Raw genomic sequence first — 19,904 nt, 5'->3', positions numbered from 1 at the left:
ACAAAATTCCTACCTTCAAAGAGCTCACATTCCACTAGATAGAGACTGACAACAAACCATACATATAAGTAAAGTATATAGTACTTCTTAAGAATCTAAATGCAATGAAAATAAAAATGAAGAGGATCAAGACTGCAGAACAGTAAGAAGGAAGAATATCTGTATATTTTATTACATATTTTTTTTTACCAGAAAATAGCTCATGCTTGAAAATCACTAGTACAAAAGTGTTTGCTTCTCTTAAATATCTATGAGATTTTCCAATACAATATTTTCCATTTTTCTTCACATCCCTTAAATGTATTCATAACTAGAGTTAATAAAATATGCAGCTAAAACAGAAGAGAGATAAATACATTGTCATCTTAATTCTGATATTATCTATTTAGTTCCAAAGGTGATGCCATGTCAGTTATATCAATCAAATTGTGTTCTGACACTGTACACTAAAAGCAGTATCTGTAATTACACCAGATATCTCCAGGAAAAAAGATGCTGCCTGAGAACAGTTGTCAATCAAGTATAAAACTAATTTATTCCAATGGATGTCATAACTATGATAGGTCCAATAACTTTCCAGTATAGATATACGATCATGTTTATTTTGTAAGTCACTGTTACTTTCACTGTAGAATTACATTTTGTTTTCTGTGTCTCTAATGACTTCACTGTTGTCAAAAACTGGGTATTAGTAACATGAAGATGTCAGCCACTAATGCAATAATCAAAACAACATGTATATTCTCAATCTCTCTGCAAAACTGCCTTTGTTTCTCCTTTAGAACTCAACTTAAGAAACATTAATTGAATGCTAGCCAATTTCAGGATTCTTGCAAAGTACTGTAAGGAATATGATGTTGAACAAATCATGTGCTTCATTCTCCAATAGCCATCTCTTAAAAGGGTTTGCAAAGTGCATAAAGAGCTATAAAGTTTAAGGAGGTCAGGAATTTAATACACATGATGTCTTTTGAACTGTATTCTGATTTAGACATTGTTATTAATACTTAGCATTTTCTAGCTCTTGGAGATTATATCACACCAATGTCTTGGACCTATATTTTGATTTTTTTTTCCTACTTCAAATAACACTTGCAAATTTGAAATTTCCAAAGTGAATCATAACTTCAGGGGAGGTGAGCTCTCATGCAGGGCAGGAAGGCAAGGCACATCTTTGAAAAAACATCCTTGACAGTACTGAAGAGTAAGGAAAAGAAAGAGATTAGAAAAAATAAGCTGTTTGTGGTCTGGCAACAACCAGGGCATCTATCAAAGGAGAGACTCTTAACCTTTACTGCTGGGGACCTCTTGTCAAAATATGCTTTAAATGCATGAAATAAAATAGAAAAGAAAAACCAGTGGAATAGACATATCAGTTTTTACTGTCATACAGTAATACATGTGCTTCTTTATTAGCACATTAAATTACAAGGGGTAGCAGTGTATCTAATAACACCAATAATTTCAAAGTAGTGTTGAGTGTAAATGATTTTGAAACATCTGCAACAGTATGGCATAAAAACACCCATGATTTCTATTAATGACAAAGTTGCAGGTGCTGCTAATAGAGTGTTTGTTGCCTTCAACATATAATTGAAGGACATACTAAATTTCACAGGTTATATTTTACTGATCGTAAAATATACTGCTCACCCTCCTCCCCTCTGTCACTGGCCTGTGGTACAGACCTAACTCCTACCAACGCTCAGCATCATTCAGCAATTTAATTTCCCAGTGCCTCACAAAAGCAACACCTTATCAACCTCACACATTTTGCACAGAAGCATAAACCTCATTATGCCCTTCAAACTTCCCTGTCACTGGTACAACTGGGCTCATAATAATCTGAACTTGGATAAATAGTTCTGTTTACCCAGTCTTGGGTCTGATAAAAGGACCACCATTACCTGTCATTTAAAAAAAAAAAAAATCCTACAATACTAAACGTTATTGCAGTCTGTCAGGAACACACCTAGACAACTCTACTAAGACACATAGTCAAGCTTAGATGTTTGCGGTCAAGACATTATCAAGGAATCAATTGGTTAACAAGTGACAGCCACAAGAAAAACAAGTTGAGGAAACTCCCTGAGTTCTGTTATTCTAGGAGTGGGCTGTCAAAGCTGGTGCTAAAAGGAAAAGAATCTTGAAAACTGTCAACAAAGGCAGAACATCTGTTGGGATGCAGGTAGAGGCCTGGCTTCATCAGGGTTCAAATGAAAGCAAGGCATGCCATTTAATTTACATGCTGGTGTAGAATCACGTGCCGTTCAATTTCTGGAGCAGTTTCATCTATGACACCTACAAGATATATCTATCAAATGACAAAGCAGAGCCATTCACTCATTGAAAGGAGAGGAGCCAAATATACAATTCACGTTGGAGACATCCTCCCATCCACTCAGGGGTGTTAGCACCTTCAGACCCTGGAACATAGCAGCTTCAATGCCAACTGCTTAGCTGCTGTGCAGAAAATAGTGCCCTTGAGGGCAAAAAAAAAAAAAAGGCAGTCTCTTTTAAGCAACTAGAAGAAACAGCAATTTCCACAAAACTGAGCAAAGATGTGGGAGAAAAGAGTAGGAAAGGCAAGAAAGAGGTCCCAAATACTAGGGAAAGTGCCCTCAGGGAGGGGACAGCAAGCCAGCAGAAGGTACTCAAGGCATCCTTGACTGGGTGGTTCTAGATATTGCAAAGCTCCCTGTACCCTATGTGTTGCTTACAAACAAAAAGCTATCGAACTACAAAACCTGACTATGGGCTTGGAAAATGTGAACTTCATCTCCCCCCTCCACCTTTTTTTTTTTTTTAAACTAACTTAGCCTCTCAGACTCTGGTACTACCTCATAAGGCAGGAAGCTCTGACCAAATTTTCTACTTAAAGAAAATAAAGAACATCAAACATTTCCTGTTCATCCAATTTTGATAGATATTTTTGCATGGAATTTTTTGAAGTTCACTACACTGATGTCTGCCTTTTGAAACTGTTTGAACAATTTAGTCAGTCATTTCAATGAAAACAAATGTCAGAAGTCACATAAAATGTGTGTGACAAGACTTGCATACTCGAACAAAGACTATGTACAGTAAACACACTTTGAATAAACCTCAAATAAAACCTTTAAGTTTTTCATCTGGTGATTTTTGATGAATAATATACATAAAGTTCTTCTGCCTCTAAAATTATGTGATTGGTTCCTTTTTTTTTTTATTTCATATCTGTATGTTTCCTGTGGCTCTTCATATCCATTCCCTGAACATCTCAGAGTTGTAATAACTCTTTTCTAAGCTCAACTTCCCCTCAGACATGTGAATTTATTGTGTATTTCGAGATTTCTGAGTCGAAATTAATTTTTAATGCATGTGCAATTATGTGAATCATTAAGATCGCGAAGATACTATAAACAAAGTAAAACAAAAAGAATGATGAAGTTATGAGATCATTAACCCTGACAGGGACCAATGATCTCTGTCTTATCTCCTTGTCTCACAGAGCCCCTGTTCATGCTGGTTGCTTAATAAGCTATGAACAGAGACAGACATAAGCCAGAGCTGCCAGCTACTGCAGTCTTTGGCTGAGCACCAGCCTCCTGGTCTAGACAACAATCAGGATAATTGATATCTTCCAGAAATATCCAAGAAAGTCAGAGAGAGAGAAACTGGCATAGCCCAGAAATACTTTGTTATGTTCTTAAATCCATCCAGCTAGTAAAGACAGACAAATTTCTAACATAATATCTAAGTTGGGGGAAAAACTTGAGAAAATAGAAAATGGGAGATAATGGCTTTGTTTTGAAGGAAGCTTGTGGTAGGTCCTATTATGTTTTTCAAAATAAATATTCTTCTTCATGTGATAGGATTATGTATTACTACCCTTTGGATGTCAGCCTTAATTCTGTATCTTATATGGCCCAAGATATGGAATCAATGAGATGGACCCCCTTCCAAAAAGAAGCTTTAAGAATCATGTTTTAAGAATCAAGCTTTAAGAATCCTGCCATGAGGTCAGCATCCCAGATAGAAGCTGCTTCTTCAGTCTGTATCCCACACTAAAGCTGGCACAGAGTCACAATGATTCAGGATAAATTCAGATAGTAGGGGCAAGAAATATAAAATTTTACAATTTTTTTAAACAAGCTTTTTTATAAGCCATCAATATTTGGGGGTAGTTTGTTACTGTAGCATAACTTAGCCTAATCTATTATAGGACTGACAAGATTCCACAGACAAAGAGTAGGACTGGTGAGCATATTTCAGTAAATACAAATGTACAGCATGTGTTTGTTATCTCTAGCCCATAATCCCAGTACGTATAGGCACCCCATGGTCATCTTTGATCATCTAATAGTTTCATTCTCCTGGAGGTAATGCTAGTGTTTACAAAAAATAAGAGTTTCCATTTTCTATGTCACCAAGATTAGGAGAAGGTGAAAGGGGAAACTATGAAAAGAGGAGCAAGGTAGTAAGAATCACAACCCAAGTAACCAGGCACATGAGAAGGACAACCCTATTCTCTGAAGCAATTTAATTTGCTATTGTTGTTAATTTGCTATTGTTGTTCAGTTGCTTAGTCGTGTCCAACTGTGCGACCCCATAGACTGAAGCATGCCAGCCTTCCCTGTCCTTCACTATCTCTTGGAGCTTGCTCAAACTCATGTCTGTTGAGTTGATGCCATCCAACTATTTCATCCTTTGTTGCCCGCTTCTTTCCCTCAATCTTTCCCAGGATCAGGGTCATTTCCCATGAGTCAGATCTTTGCATCAGGTGGCCAAAGTACTGGAGCTTCAGCTTGAGCATTAGTCCTTCCAATAAATATTCAAGGTTGATTTCCTTTAGGACTGACTGGTTTGATCTCCTAGCAAGGAGATCCAAGAGACTCTCAAGAGTTTTCTCCAGCACCACAGTTCAAAAACATCAATTCTTTGGTGCTCAGCTTTCTTATGGTCTAACTCTCACAACTGTACATGACTACTGGAAAAGCCATAGCTTTGACTATATGGACCTTGGTTGGCAAAGTGATGTCTCTGCTTTTTAATATGCTATCTATGCTTGCCATAGCTTTTCTTCCAAGGAGCCTCTATATTAAACTTGTATTTTTGAGCTCCTCTGGTGACTCAGTGGTAAAGAATCCACCTGCAAGGTGGAGACTCAGAGACTCGGGTTCAATCCCTGGGTCAGGAATATCCCCTGGAGAAGGAAATGGCAATCCACTCCAGTATTCGTGCCTGGGAAATCCCATAGACTGAGGAGCCTGGTAGGCTACAGTCCATGGGGTCAAAAAAAAGAGTCAGACATGACTTAGTCACTAAACAGCAAGAAATCACTGGGTCAAGTGACAGTTCTGGAATCTGATATAGGAGAAGGAGGGGAGTGTCTAAGGAAAATAGGACAGGATGTCCTATATCATCTCAGTGGTCCACACAAATTGTCACTGAGATATTTACCATATTGCCCTTAAAACTCCTTGCCATTGGTGACTAGCAGATGCTCCTGGCACACCTGGGATAGTCCTTCATGAGGCTGACTATAAACCTCTTTGCCCAATTAGTTCTTATAGTAGTTTTAGCTGCAGGATCTTGCTGCCTCCCAACTGCTCTGCCTGGGAAACACCTCTCTGCTTTGAACAAGCTTGCCTCTTCCTCAACTGGGAATCTCTAGCATAAAGGGATATCTTTCTGCCTTTGTATTTGGGAACAAAAAAATTATCTATAGCCAAGCAACTTCTACCATCCCTTGGCTTAAGTTTTCAAAACATAAGCCAGGAAGAATCAGAATTGATGTCTGCTTTTCAACCAGCCATACTTCTATTCCAGGACAATAGGAAGAAGGCAGAGAACTTGATTGAATTGGGTAAAAAGGAAAACAGGAAAGATAGGAAGGTAAATTTTTAAATTAACCGTTTGCTCTTCCTCCCTCAAAATTGCAAAACCATTGTGGGACGCAGAATTTCTAGAAATGGCCCTTAAGATTTCAGTCTAATTACTGAAGCCTGTGAATGTGGTGAAGCACCACTTCTGTGGTTGTGTTATGTTACATGCCACAGTTTACTCTTAAAAAGATTACCTTTAGAAACCACAGTCAGGAATAAACTATGTCATTTGCAGCAACATGGATGGACCTAGAGACTGTCATACCGAGTGAAGTCTGACAGAGACAAGTATCATATAATATCACTTATATGTGGAATCTAAAAAATGGTACAGAGAAAATTATTTACAAACAGAAACAGAATCTCAGATGTAGAAAGCAAACTTCTGGTTATTGGGGGGAAAGGGATAAATGGAGACTGTGGCTGACACATTACTATATATAAAATAGATAACAAATAAGAACCTACTGTATAGCACAGGGAACTCTTCTCAATATTCTGTAATGACCTATATGGGAGAAGAATCTAAAACAGAGTGGATATATGAACATGTGTGTGTATAACTGATCCACTTGCTATACAGCAGAAACTAACAGCATCTCAAATCACTTATGCTCCAATAAATTTAAAAAGAACACATTCAAGTTGTTCTGATCTATTATAATTACTTCGGCTTTTAAAAATAAACAGATATCTCATGCTGGTGACAAAGAGGAAGGCATAAGAGAGAGTCAGAAGATATTGGAAGTACGAGAAGGATTTGAAGAGCAGTTGCTCTTTTAAAGATGAAGGAACCTCCAGGAGAGGAAGGTACCCCTAACTGATATCCAACAAGGAAACAGGGACCTCAGAACTATAGCCACAAGTAACTGGATGCTGTCAACAATTGGAATGAACTTGAAAGCAGATTCTTACCTAGAGACTTTGGATATAAGGGGTCAGCCCAGCCCAGCCCAGCCCACATCTTGATTTTGACCTTGTAAGCAGAGAGCCAAGTGAGCCTGCCTGAACTTAGGACACATAGAACTCTGAACTAATACATTTCTCTTGCTTTCATCAGCTGAGGTAATTTGTTGCATAGCAATAGAAAACTAATACAACCATATTCCCTGTACCCAACTTCACTCCTACAAAATAAGGATTACAAATTCCATAAGCACTATCAATGATCCTTCAAGGACCATTTCTCTCTTAGTCAAATTCTTTAGTAAGGAAGTGGTTACCTTCCTTACCCCTCTTGGAGCATTAAAATCATGTTTAATAAACCTATAAGGTGATTTCATTTTTTTCCTCTTTTAAACTGTCCATATGTGTTCGCATTCATTTTCTATCCTCGCTTGGGCTTAAAAAAAAAAAAAAAAGTTTTTAGGTTAACCATATAAAACTACTAATCTCAAACAGAACATATTTTCTCCATATGAGAATATAGTTAATAGAGTCAGGATTACAAAAAATGAAAAAGTAACTTTTACCAATGGGTACCTCTAGGCTAGATGCACTGTGGTCTAAATTGACCTCTGATTTTTAAAATTCAACTTTAAATATTATTTGTTTCCTCCATAGTTTAAATCTTTAAATCAAAAATATTAAATACTATATACTTCAACTCTGAATATAAATAAGGTCATCTCATCTCACTTTATATGTTCATTTCCTTCGTTTTTATTAAATGGATCTGAAAAAATTAACATTTTTTTCAAAACACTTAAAAGTAAAAGCTTATTACTGTTGCTATTTCTAATTTTTTAACCAAACAAAAATAGAAAGGTCAAAATAGCTATTTCCATATTAAGTCACTATTATACACTTAGAGTTCTTAAGCACCTCATCAGACAGGATTTTCAACTTTCATCTCCTAAAGATGATAAGCATTTGGAAGGAAGTACCTCTTTCAAGGAAGTTTGAAAATCTCCAGAACTTGTATTCTATAACTCAGAACATACCAAAGCCCTAATGTGCTGTAAAGGTGCCTTTTGATTTTTGAAATGCTGCTTCCATATGATTCTGAGTCCCTTCAGTCAGTCTGTCAACAATAAAAGCATCACTGGCTTGTAGTCACTGAAGTTTTGATCTTTGAAAAATGTCTTCAAGACACAAAGCCCAGCCAGTACATCTGTTAATGACCTCACACCCGGACACCAGCTAACACCCTCTGAAGGCAGCTGTAACTGCCCTTGCTGAATGGCTGGAAATGGATTGGTTAATACACAAAAGTCATCATAGGGTATTTAATGAATGAATGAATGATTCAAAAATCATTCAATCACATTGAATATGTGATTTGGGGTGAACAAGGCAAACTCTTTCCCCTAACCAGATTACCAACCCTTTCCTAAAAAAGTGTTCATGGCCAAAATTTACAAGCCAATACTCTTTTGGGAATTGCTATTCCTGTAAGCAGAAGTAGTAGGTAAGAAGAGGATGAGACAGGAAAGGAGGGAGAACAAATAATGGGGAGAGGGTACCCTAGTTAGACTCAGCTTCCCTTCCACCAAATGCAGATGAGTACCCTGTCTCATGAGATGTCTTCACAAAGGAAGTATGAACTGTTCCTTCTGATAGTCCACAGGGATGTGAAAGGGACAAGAACATACCTACGGACTTGTTTGCCCGATGGAACACAAAGTCCTTGACACTTTCAGGTTGTACCACACCAGCCAATCTGGCAAGCTTAGAAAGCCAGATCCCAAGATGGCATTGGCAGCACCTGCAAGTTCATAGAGGAAAGTCAGGGGCAGGTGCACACTCAGGCACTGCCCTCCCTCCACCTTCCCACCAGCAATGACTTGGGCTCAGCAGACCCCATGGAATCTTGTGCCTCAACAGTGATGGTGAAGTCTCTGGGAGAGAGGTGAGAAGCTCTTAAGATGCTTGAGGGAAGACGATGCCAGGTCATGCCCACGAGCAATGTGAGGACCTGAGAAGAGCTGCCCCAGTAGAAGACAAAAACAGCATTCACGGGGCCTCCCCTCTCCTGAATACTGAAACCACTCCTTTAAGGTCTGCAAGGATACACTTAGTTTCAGGCAACATTCCTAGAGACTCTTCCACAATATCAAGCAAAAAATCTTGGCTAAGCAAACATAGGGATCTGCTTAAGCTAGCCCAACACAGTGAACATCCTGGGACATGGAGATTCTCTTTTGTCCTCTTCTGAGAAAAAAAGGATCTAAATTCTCCCCTCAAGGAGAAGTGACTCCTTCCAAAGGCTGGCTAATTTCAGTCACCAAAAACGACTTATAGATGGTTAGGAAACTAAGTTCTAGGGAATTCCCTGGTGGTCCAGTGGTTAGAATTCTATGCTTTCACTGCATGGGTTCAATTTCTGGTCAGGAAACTACGATTCCTCAAGCCATGCAATGCAGTCAAAAAAAAGAAGAAGAAGAAAAAGAAAAACTATGTTCTAGTCTCTGTTGGTAAAGCTGGTCATCACATTATAATTGAAGCTCATTACTTCTCTTCTCCAATTGCCATTCTATAGTTCGCTTGTCTTCAGCCAACACTTTAGCTGGCCTGGATTATTTATCTAGAGAGGTAGTCTAGACTTCTAATAGTGAGGGATGTGAGCCTTCAGCTGCCTTCTCCTGTCAGACTATGATTGTTCTAACTGTCCATTTACAGCTATTACTGGGCATGGAAGCACCAAATTACACAGCCATGATTACAAATATTTTTCTTCTTGTTTCTATTATACATCAGGAAGAACACACATACAGAGGAGAGGCGGAAAACCACTGAAAAGACAAATTTATTATTTACCATTTTGCTTAGTGCCCATCATCAACAATAACAACAGAAACAACAAAATTGCTTTGCTAAAATCAAGAAACCCTAAAACATCCAACAGAAAGTCTCCATAGAAAAAAATCAAATTCAAATACATACAATTGCTTGCTGCTGCTGCTGCTAAGTCGCTTCAGTTGTGTCCAACTCTGTGTGACCCCATAGACGGCACCCCACCAGGCTCCCCCGTCCAATTGCTTAACCAAAGACAAATTTATTGTAATATTATAGCATATTTATATAAATAGGCATAGCCTGTTTATAGAAGGAAAGATATTATTTGGGATATTTACATTTTTACAGCAGTTTACTTATTGATGCTGAAACTCCAATACTTTGGCCACCTCATACGAAGTGCTGACTCATTGGAAAAGACCCTGAAGCTGGGAAAGACTGAAGGAAAATAGAGAAGGGGCGGCAGAGGGTGAGATGGTTAGACAGCATCACCGATTCATTGGACATAAATCTGAGCAAACTCTGGGAGATAGTGAAGCACAGGCAAGACTGGGGTGCTGTAGTCCACGGGGTTGCAAAGAGTCAGACAGGACTTAGTGACTGAACACCACCAACTTACTAGATTTATAAATACTACACTAAGCATCATTCTGACACTATCTATTGAGTCCTTATTAGAGAATTAGTGAAGCAATGCCATGCTAATATCTTCATCTTTCTTCAAAAAAAAATCTTTATTTAAGACATACCTCAAATTCTATAGCAAGGCAATGATTCAGCTTTAGTGTACCTGAACACAGGAAATAATGACTACAGTTTTATAGAATTCCAGAATGTTTCCCTGTAAACCATTATGGACAGTGAGAATGCACTTGCATTGTTTTGTTTGTATTGCATTAAGTAGTAGAATAAAATTACAGCCACACTAATAAACTTAAATTTCTGAAACACTCAGTAGCTCCCCTGGAAATAGAACTACTCTTTAATGCCCTGATTGGTACAGAATGTATTAAAGGAAAGGGTGCACAGGGGTAAAAGAAAAATAAAAGCATGTTTCAGCAAATTAAGATAAATTGTTCAGAAATAGCTAAGAATCACTATACTAATAGCTAGAGTCCCTAATTAGATTTCTAATCCAAAACCAACATGTTTTTCTTCTTTAACATAGAGATGCATATGCATCAACATTTTATTCCAACAAATTTGCATCCAACAATTCAATGTTCTAAGTGGAACAATCTTCTAATCCACTATGTTATTGGCTTGTTTCCATGTCTTACCATGTTAGTTATCAACTGCAAGTTTACACAAAACATCTAGAAAATCCAAAATCATTTAAGAAAAATAATTTAAAAGGGAGCCATTACCAAACACAACATTTTATTTGTGATGAGAGTACATGATAGGCCATTAGAGAAGAAAGAAAAAACAACTGGAACAGCAAAAACAATTATACAGTGTAATGGTTTCATCATCATCATTTCACTGGCTCACATCTGTGACTATATTGAATCTGCTGCTAATTAAATAGGGACAACATAGGAAATAAAACATCTGGACCAAAATCATGGCTAGGGTACTCATCACAAACATTTATCTACCCCTCAGACTTTCACTTGAGAAGGCTTCATGAAGGCAAGGATATTTTTCTTCGTTAAATTCTGAAACACAGAGTTCATTCCCATGAATACCTAGTTACCGATCTCCTCCCATAATAATATAGATTAATGCTTCAAATTAGTTATGTTAAAATATTTTTTCCTCTGATAATTTACAAAATGAATCTCATTTCACATCTGCCTCTGGGGACAACATGTGAGCCTTTTTCATATTTGTAATTCCTTTAGTTCTAATCACTGTAATTTTTAACAAGGTTCTTCCCAGGTAATTTTTTGGCAGCCTGGTGACACAAATATCTTAAGAGTGTCCTCCTTAAGAGTTTTGAAATCTATACCCAGCATCAGCAACATAGAACATTGCTAAGGTCTATATTAATGTTGAACAATAAAACACAAACACACACAAAAAAAGCCAAATTGTTCAATGTAAGAAAAACAAAATAGCACAGTTCCTAATTTTGTACTGAGAGTATTCAAGAATGGAGAGGAGCTTAAGACATCTCATGATGGGGAGGAGTGCTATAGGATTCCTACCTTTCAAGACAATCATTCAACTGTTGTTGCTGTTGCTGTTTAGTAGTTAAGTCACATCCAGCTCTTCTGTGGCCCCATGGACTGTAGCCCACCAGGCTTTTCTGTGCACGGGCTTTCCCAGGCAAGAATACTGGAGTGGGTTGCCATTTCCTTCTCCAGGGGATCTTCCCAGCCCAGGGATCGAACCCACATCTCCTGCACTGGCAGGTATTCTTTACTACTGAGCCACCAGGGAAGCCCAAATCATTCAATACAACTATGAAATGTCAAACTCCTAAAAAAAAAAAGTTTATTTCTTCCCCTCCCTCCCCCATTTATATAAAGGGACAATTTCACAGTTACCTTCAACTGCAGTCAGCTACCTTCATTCAAAATTTTCAAGGTATGAGTTTCATCTGCATTACTTTAACTAAATGTAAGATGTTATCTATTCACCAAAAAATCATGGGATGCATAAATCCTGGCACTGACCTGGATGTACCACTGAACACAAGTTTGCCCTACACCTTACATAAACAAAGAGACAACACGTGTGGAGTTTTGTTGTTGTGTCTTCATACTTGAAACAGAAAAAGTTCATAGGTGAAAATAATAAAGTGCCTAAACTTATGGATTTTTATTCTACCTGACAAGAGGACTGGTTCATAAATAAAAAAAATTAAGCTGCAAATGTGATCCAGTGAGAAAGGGAATTTGTGTGTGTGTGTGTTATTTTTCCAAGATTTATGATTAACATTGAATCTCAGTAATAATTACACCCTCATTTATTCTGTTTACAATTACTAAAAACAAATATTTAGAAGGAATGAGCAAATAATATGTTTGTTACCCTTTGAGGTGCTACCTTTGGTTTCTACCCACAGTGTAAAAGATTTGTTTGTTTTATTTTCTTTGCCCTGGAAATATAAAATTCAAATATCTCATTTGGGTATGCCATATACCAGACCAGACAAAATCAAATTTTCAAGGCGAAAGCAGACAAAATATCAGTATACAGGGGGTAGATAAAAAACATTTTACAGGGGAATCATAATAACTCCAGATGAACTTGAGCCTTTTCTTGGGGCAAATAATATCTACTTCAGTTTCTATCAGATTTTTTGACACATAATATTAACAATAAAAGTTTATCAGCAATATTAAGGCATGAAAACATGATTCCAAATAACAGGGAAAACAATCAACAAGGCATGCCCAGAGAAAACCCGGATACTGAAATTAGCAGACAATTTTTAAGATAAGTATTATGAATGTGTTAAATATGTTAATGTAGATAAAATAAACAACGTGTGTGAACAGATGGAAAATCTTAGCAGGAAAACGGAAACTGTAAGGATAATCCAAAAGAAATTCTATAACTAAAAAATGTGATCTTAGAAATAAATAAATCATTAGATAAGTTTAAGAGTTAATAAAGAGTCAGTGAATTAAAATGCATTCAGAAAATAGTACAAAGATAAAGAATAGGAAAAAACTGTACAAAGCTTCTGATACTGGTAGGATACTATCAAATCACATGTAACAGACGTAATTGGAGTCACTAAAAAAGAATAAAAGCAATCTTACACAAACTCTTTCATAAATAGAAGAGGAAACAATTTCCAGTTTATTTTACAAAGCTAGCATAACTCTGATACCAAAACTTAGTAAAGATATTAAAAGAAATAAAATAATAGAGTAAAATTTCTATGATCAAAGGTGGAAAAGTTCTTTAAAAATATTAGCAAATCAAACTCAATGACCCATAAGAGAAATAATAAAATGGAAAATAAACAGAAAAGAAATTTTAAACATGTGACCATCTTAGTAGAGGCATTAAAAACATTTGACAAAATTAAACATCCATCTGCTAATTTTAAAAACATTAACACTCTCAGCAAAGTAGGAATTGAAACCTCCTTAAATATAAAAAAGGGCACCTGGAAATAACATCAAATCCCTTATGATTATACACGGGAAGTGACAAATAGATTCAAGGGATTAGATCTGATAGATAGTGTTCCTGAAGAACTATGGATGGAGATTTGTGACATTGTACAGGAGGCAGGCACTAAGACCATACCCAAGAAAAAGAAATGCAAAAAGGCAAAATGGTTGTCTGATGAGGCCTTAAAAATAGCTGTGAAAAGAAGAGAAGCAAAAGGCAAAGGAGAAAAGCAAGAATGCAGAGTTCCAAAGAATAGCAAGGAGAGATAAGAAAGCCTTCCTCAGCGATCAATGCAAAGAAATAGAGGAAAATAATAGAATGGGAAAGACTAGAGATCTCTTCAAGAAAAGTAGAGATACCAAGGGAACATTTCATGCAAAGATGGGCTCAAAAAAGGACAGAAATGGTATGGGCCTAACAGAAGCAGAAGATATAAAGAATAGGTAGCAAGAAGACACAAGAGAACTATACAAAAAATATCTTCATGACCCAGATAATCATGACGGTATGATCACTCACATAGAGTCAGACATCCTAGAATGCGAAGTCAAGAGGGCCTTAGGAAGCATCACTACAACAAAGCCAGTGGAAGTGATGGAATTCCAATTGAGCTATTTCAAATCCTAAAAGATGATGCTGTGAAAGTGCTGCACTCAATATGTCAGCAAATTTGGAAAACTTAGCAGTGGCCACAGGACTGGAAAAGGTCAGTTTTCATTCCAACCCCAAAAAAAGGCAATGCCAAAGAATGCTCAAACTACCACACAACTGCACTCATCTCACACGCTAGTAAAATAATACTCAAAATTCTCCAAGCCAGGCTTCAACAGTACGTGAACCATGAACTCCCAGATCCTCAAGCTGGTTTTAGAAAGGCAGAGGAACCAGAGATCAAATTGCCAACATCTGCTGGATTATTGAAAAAGCAAGAGAGTTCCAGAAAAACATCTACTTTTGCTTTATTGACTATGCCAAAGCCTGTGACTGTGTGAATCACCACAAACTGTGGATAATTCTTCAAGAGATGGGAATACCAGACCACCTGACCTGACACTTGAGAAATTTGTATACAGGTCAGGAAGCAAGAGTTAGAACTGGACATGGAACAACAGACTGGTTCCAAATCAGGAAAGGAGTACGACAAGGCTGTATATTGTCACCCTGTTTATTTAACTTATATGCAGAGTACATCATGAGAAACACTGGGCTGAATGAACCACAAGCTGGAATCAAGATTGCCGGGAGAAATATCAATAACCTCAGATATGCAGATGACACCACCCTTATGGCAGAAAGCGAAGAAGAACTAAAGAGCCTCTTGATGAAAGTGAAAGAGGAGAGTGAAAAAGTTGGCTGAAAGCTCAACATTCAGAAAACTAAGATCATGGCATCTGGTCCCATTACCTCATGGCAAATACATGGGGAAACAGTGGAACCAGTAATACTTTATCTTTTGGGGCTCCAAAATCACTGAAGATGGTGACTGAAGCCATGAAATTAAAAGATGCTTACTCCTTGGAAGAAAAATTATGACCAACCTAGACAGCATATCAAAAAGTAGAGACATTACTTTGCCAACAAAGGTCCATCTAGTCAAGGCTATGGTTTTTCCAGTGGTCATGTATGGATGTAAGAGTTGGACTATAAAGAAAGCTGAGTGCCAAAGAACTGATCCTTTTAAACTGTGGTGTTAGAGAAGATTTATGAGAGTCCCTTGGTCTCCAAGGAAATCCAACCAGTTCACCCTAAAGGAAATCAGTCCTAAATATTCATTGGAAGGACTAATGTTGAAACTGAAACTCCAATACTTTGCCCACCTGATGAGAGGAACTGACTCATTTGAAAAGACCCTGATGCTGGGAAAGATTGAAGGTGGGAGAAGGGGACGACAGAGGATGAGATGGTTGGATGGCATCTCTGACTCATTGGACGTGATTTTGAGTAAACTCCAGAAACTGGTGATGGACAGGGAAGCTTGGCGTGCTGCAGTCCATGGGGTGGCAAAGAGCAGGACACAACTGAGCAACTGAACTGCCTGTATGAGTGTGAGAGTTATAAAGAAAGCTGAGCACCAAAGAATTGATGCTTTTGAACTGTGGTGTTGGAGAAGACTCTTGAGAGTCTCTTGGAATGCAAGGAGATCCAGTCAGTCCTAAAGGAAATCAGTCCTGAATATTCATTGGAGGGACTGATGCTGAAGCTGAAACATCAGTACTTTGGCCACCTGATGCAAAGAACTGACTCATTAGAAAAGACCCTGATGCTGGCAAAGATTGAAGGCAGGAGGAGAAGGGGACGACAGAGGATGAGATGGTTGGATGCCATCACTGACTCAACGGACATGAGTTTGAGTAAGCTCCGGGAGTTGGTGATGAACAAGGAAGCCTGGCGTGCTGCAGTCCATGGGGTCGAAAAGCATCAGACACGACTGAGCGACTGAACTGAACTGAGAAATAATATCATCCTCAATGCTGTAAGACTAAATGATTTTCCCCTAAGATCAGAAACAAGATGAAATAGTCACTTTCATCACTTGTATTCAACACTGTAGTAGAAGTTCCAGCCAGTAGATGATGTAAGGAAAGGAAGTAGAAACTATGAGACAGGAAAGTGTAAAGCAAAAAACACTTGTATTCGTAGTTGACATGATTGTATACTTAGAAAATCCTAAGTCTTTTTAAAGATACTACCATAATGAATTTAGCATGTTTTTGAAAGTCAGTTGTATTTCCATTAACAATAAACAATAATACAAAAATTAAAATCTTAAAACATGTTTAAGATATTACCAGAAAATGTCAAATATCTATGGAAAAAATCTATCAAGAGATATAAAAGACTTCTTGTCAAAGCTGAAATGGATCATGAGAAAAAAAGTCACAGTTTTCTACAAGAAAAATAAGAATATTTCTGTGACCTACTAATAATATAAAAACTACTAATCATAGAATTTTAAGTTTAATCATCAGACTTCATAAAATCTAAGACATTATGCTTTTCAAAAAAAACTATTAAAATAAACAAGTAAACTATAGACAGAAGAATATAGTACATATTTGTTACATATTATATATGTTATTTTTGTTACAAATATGACAAAATATATTTTTAAACCCTATGTTCAATAATGAAAAAGACCAACCACATAATTAAAATGGGTAAAATATTCAAACAATTCATGAAAAATGATAAAGGAATAGTCATCAAACATATGTAAAGGCATTCAACAGCATTAATCAACAAGAAAATGCAATTTAAGGCCACGATGAGATACCGTATTCATCTGTTAGAAAGACTGAACTAGTAGGCAAACGAACTGCTGACAAGGACATGAAGTGATTAGATGGGAATGTGAAATAGCACAACTACTTTGGAAATACCATATGACCCTGCAATATCAATTCTACATATTTACCCCCCTCCCATGTTTAAAGTATGCCCACAAAACAAATAAAAACCTGTGAAAGAAGGTTGATAAATGTCTCATTCATAATACCTCCAAACCAAAAACAATTCAATGGTTTATGGACAGTAGCATGGGTTAACTAATTGTGATACAGTCACAGAATGTATTACTATTCAGCAATGAAAAGTAATGAACCATCCATACATGCAAAATGAATATATCTTAAAACAGTATTAGATAAAAGAAACTGGATCCAAATGAGCACATGTTAAATTATTTCATTCATACCCAGTCCAAGAACAGGCAAAACTAACCTATGGGGATTGAAATTAGGCACTAGTTTTTCTGGGGGTTCGGGAACGGACTGGAAAGAGTTACAAAGCAACTTTATGGGATGATGGATTGTTCTATAGTTTAATTTGGAGTGGATGTTACCTATGTATAGAGAATTGTCAAAATTCATCAAACTATACCTTAAGATCTATGAATTTTATTAAAGTAAACGGTGTTCCCATGAGAGTAAAAAAGATGCGACACGCATAAGAAAGCAGTGTCAGGAAAGACCACTGGATCTGAAAGTATACCGGATACAGAACAAGAATCATCATGCAAGGTTTAACAATGGGCTGCCAAATGCAAAACACTCATGAGTGGTATAAAGTAAAACAGTTGCTAATATTAAAACACTTGGCCATTCCAGAGGGAGAGGAGCCAGTGAGACAGAGAAACTGGGGCAGAAGAGAAGACAGCGGTGGTGGTAGCTTCCTACCAGTAATGCCCAGGGCAGGCTCAGTTCCCTCCCCACCTCCCAGTCAGACCCAGTCTGCCACCTGGACCACTCTGCCCCCTGCAGCCCACAGCCCATCCAAGATATAAACATTAAATTAAATTTTAAAACTTGAATTATAATGGAGGTCCACAATTGGCACTGTTCTATATTTATATATCCATGAAAGAGTCTCTTCAATTAAAAATATCACCATCAAGCACCATTTGCCCGATTCCATTAAGGCGACTCAGTCAAGAGCAGGACAAAGACAGTAGTCAGTCACCTACATGATGAGAAGAGGGAACCAGTCCAGAAAAAGACTTGGAGCTTACCGTGTTGGGTAAAGGGTCCACATAAGGAGGTGAATTTCTCCCTGATGTGTGGGAGAGAAATCAGAGGTCTTCTGAGTAGGATGAGAGTAGGGAAGTGCCAGGGCTTCCCTAGTAGCACAGACGGGAAAGCATTCTCCTGCAATGCAGGAGACCTGGGTTCGATCCCTAGGTCAGAAAGATTCCCTGGAGAAGGAAATGGCAACCCACTCCAGTATTCTTGCCTGGAGAATCCCATGCTCAGAAAAGCCTGGTGGGTTACAATCCATGGAGTCGAAAAGAGTCGGACACGACTGAGTGACTAACAGATACACAGGCAAGTGCCAAGAAAGGAGGGGACTGCTTATCGAAAAGCTGCTACCCCTGGTTAAGCTGGAGTCTCCTTTGTCAGGGCCAACATACACACCTGATTCCATTCAGCTTCCATTATATCCAGAGGGGTGAGACCCCAGATGCATCTGATAAGTCCTTACCAGCTCTGACTTGCCATTTGGAATTTCAGGACCTCTCGGGTCATTGCCTCTATTTTCCTCCTCATTTTTTGTCTCCAGTGGCCTGTTTCCTCAATGTTCTTCCTGACTCCAAACCTCTGAACAACTTTCTGGATTCTTCTTGATTTCTCCGACCTCGCACGTAACCTGTCTAAATCGTAACTCCCCCACAGCAAGGGGGCTTTTCCACACAGGTGTTGAGGCTCTGCCTCCCCCACCAGGGAGTAGTTCCTCAGTACTAGTCCATCCTCAGCAGGGCCTGCCTCCCTTCATATTCTAGGCTCTATATTTCCCAAACATTTTTAAAAATCACAGTTTGGGGGCCTTAACTGAGTTTGCCATAACTGTTTACCAGAGAAATCTACTCTTACATTTATCAACCACCAGTATTGAAAAATTAAATATTCACAGCCTTGTGCTAATGTTATCCTTACGCACAGATGTTCAGTCAAGTTCAATCCTTTGCAACCCCATGGATTCTCCAGGCAGAATGCTGGAAGGGTGGCCATGCCCTTCTCCATTTTTATCCTTCCTTTTCCTCAATTTTTGTTTTCATAAAGAAATTTCCTTACTGACCACCTTCAGTGAGAGGCAAAATGGCACCTGTAGGGATTATGGCGGTGAGATTTTTCAGGAGAAATTTTAGCAGATGACAAGTTTTCCAATGCTAGAGATAGGCTCTGGCAATAATTGAAGCTTCCTGAGAAGAACTTTCACCGAGCCATCCTCAACCTGTACCTCAGACCAGCCTAGGACCACACGCAAGATGTCCTAACTGGAACAGGCTATTATTTTGTAAGCTCAGTAACAACTCTTGGCTGTTGTCAATTCTACAAAATTAAGCTTACCTCTCATAAATAAATGTCTATGTGTTTTTTTTTAAAGATTTCTTAATATGGACCATTTTTAAAGTCTGTATTGAATTTGTTATAATATTGCCTCTACTTTATGGTTTGTTTGTTTTGTGGGTTTTTTTTTTTTTTTTTTTTTTTGGCCACAAGGTATGTGGGATCTTAGCTCCCCAATAAGGGATTAAGCCTGCATCCCATGCATTGGAACCTAATGTTTTAACCACTAGACCACTCGGGAAGTCCCTTTTTGTGTGTTCTCAAACAGATTAAAAGGCTTCAGGTCTTTTTCATAGTTCTTGGCACTGATGTGTGCAGCGGCCTGGCCCCTACAGCAATGCAGGATTCACCCTGTCTCAGTACCCATCGGTGTGAT

Source organism: Dama dama, chromosome 12, assembly GCF_033118175.1.
Source record: "Dama dama isolate Ldn47 chromosome 12, ASM3311817v1, whole genome shotgun sequence".
NCBI lineage: Eukaryota > Metazoa > Chordata > Mammalia > Artiodactyla > Cervidae > Dama > Dama dama.
The sequence above is the reverse complement of the archived record's forward strand: the minus strand, read 5'-3'. Positions refer to the sequence as shown.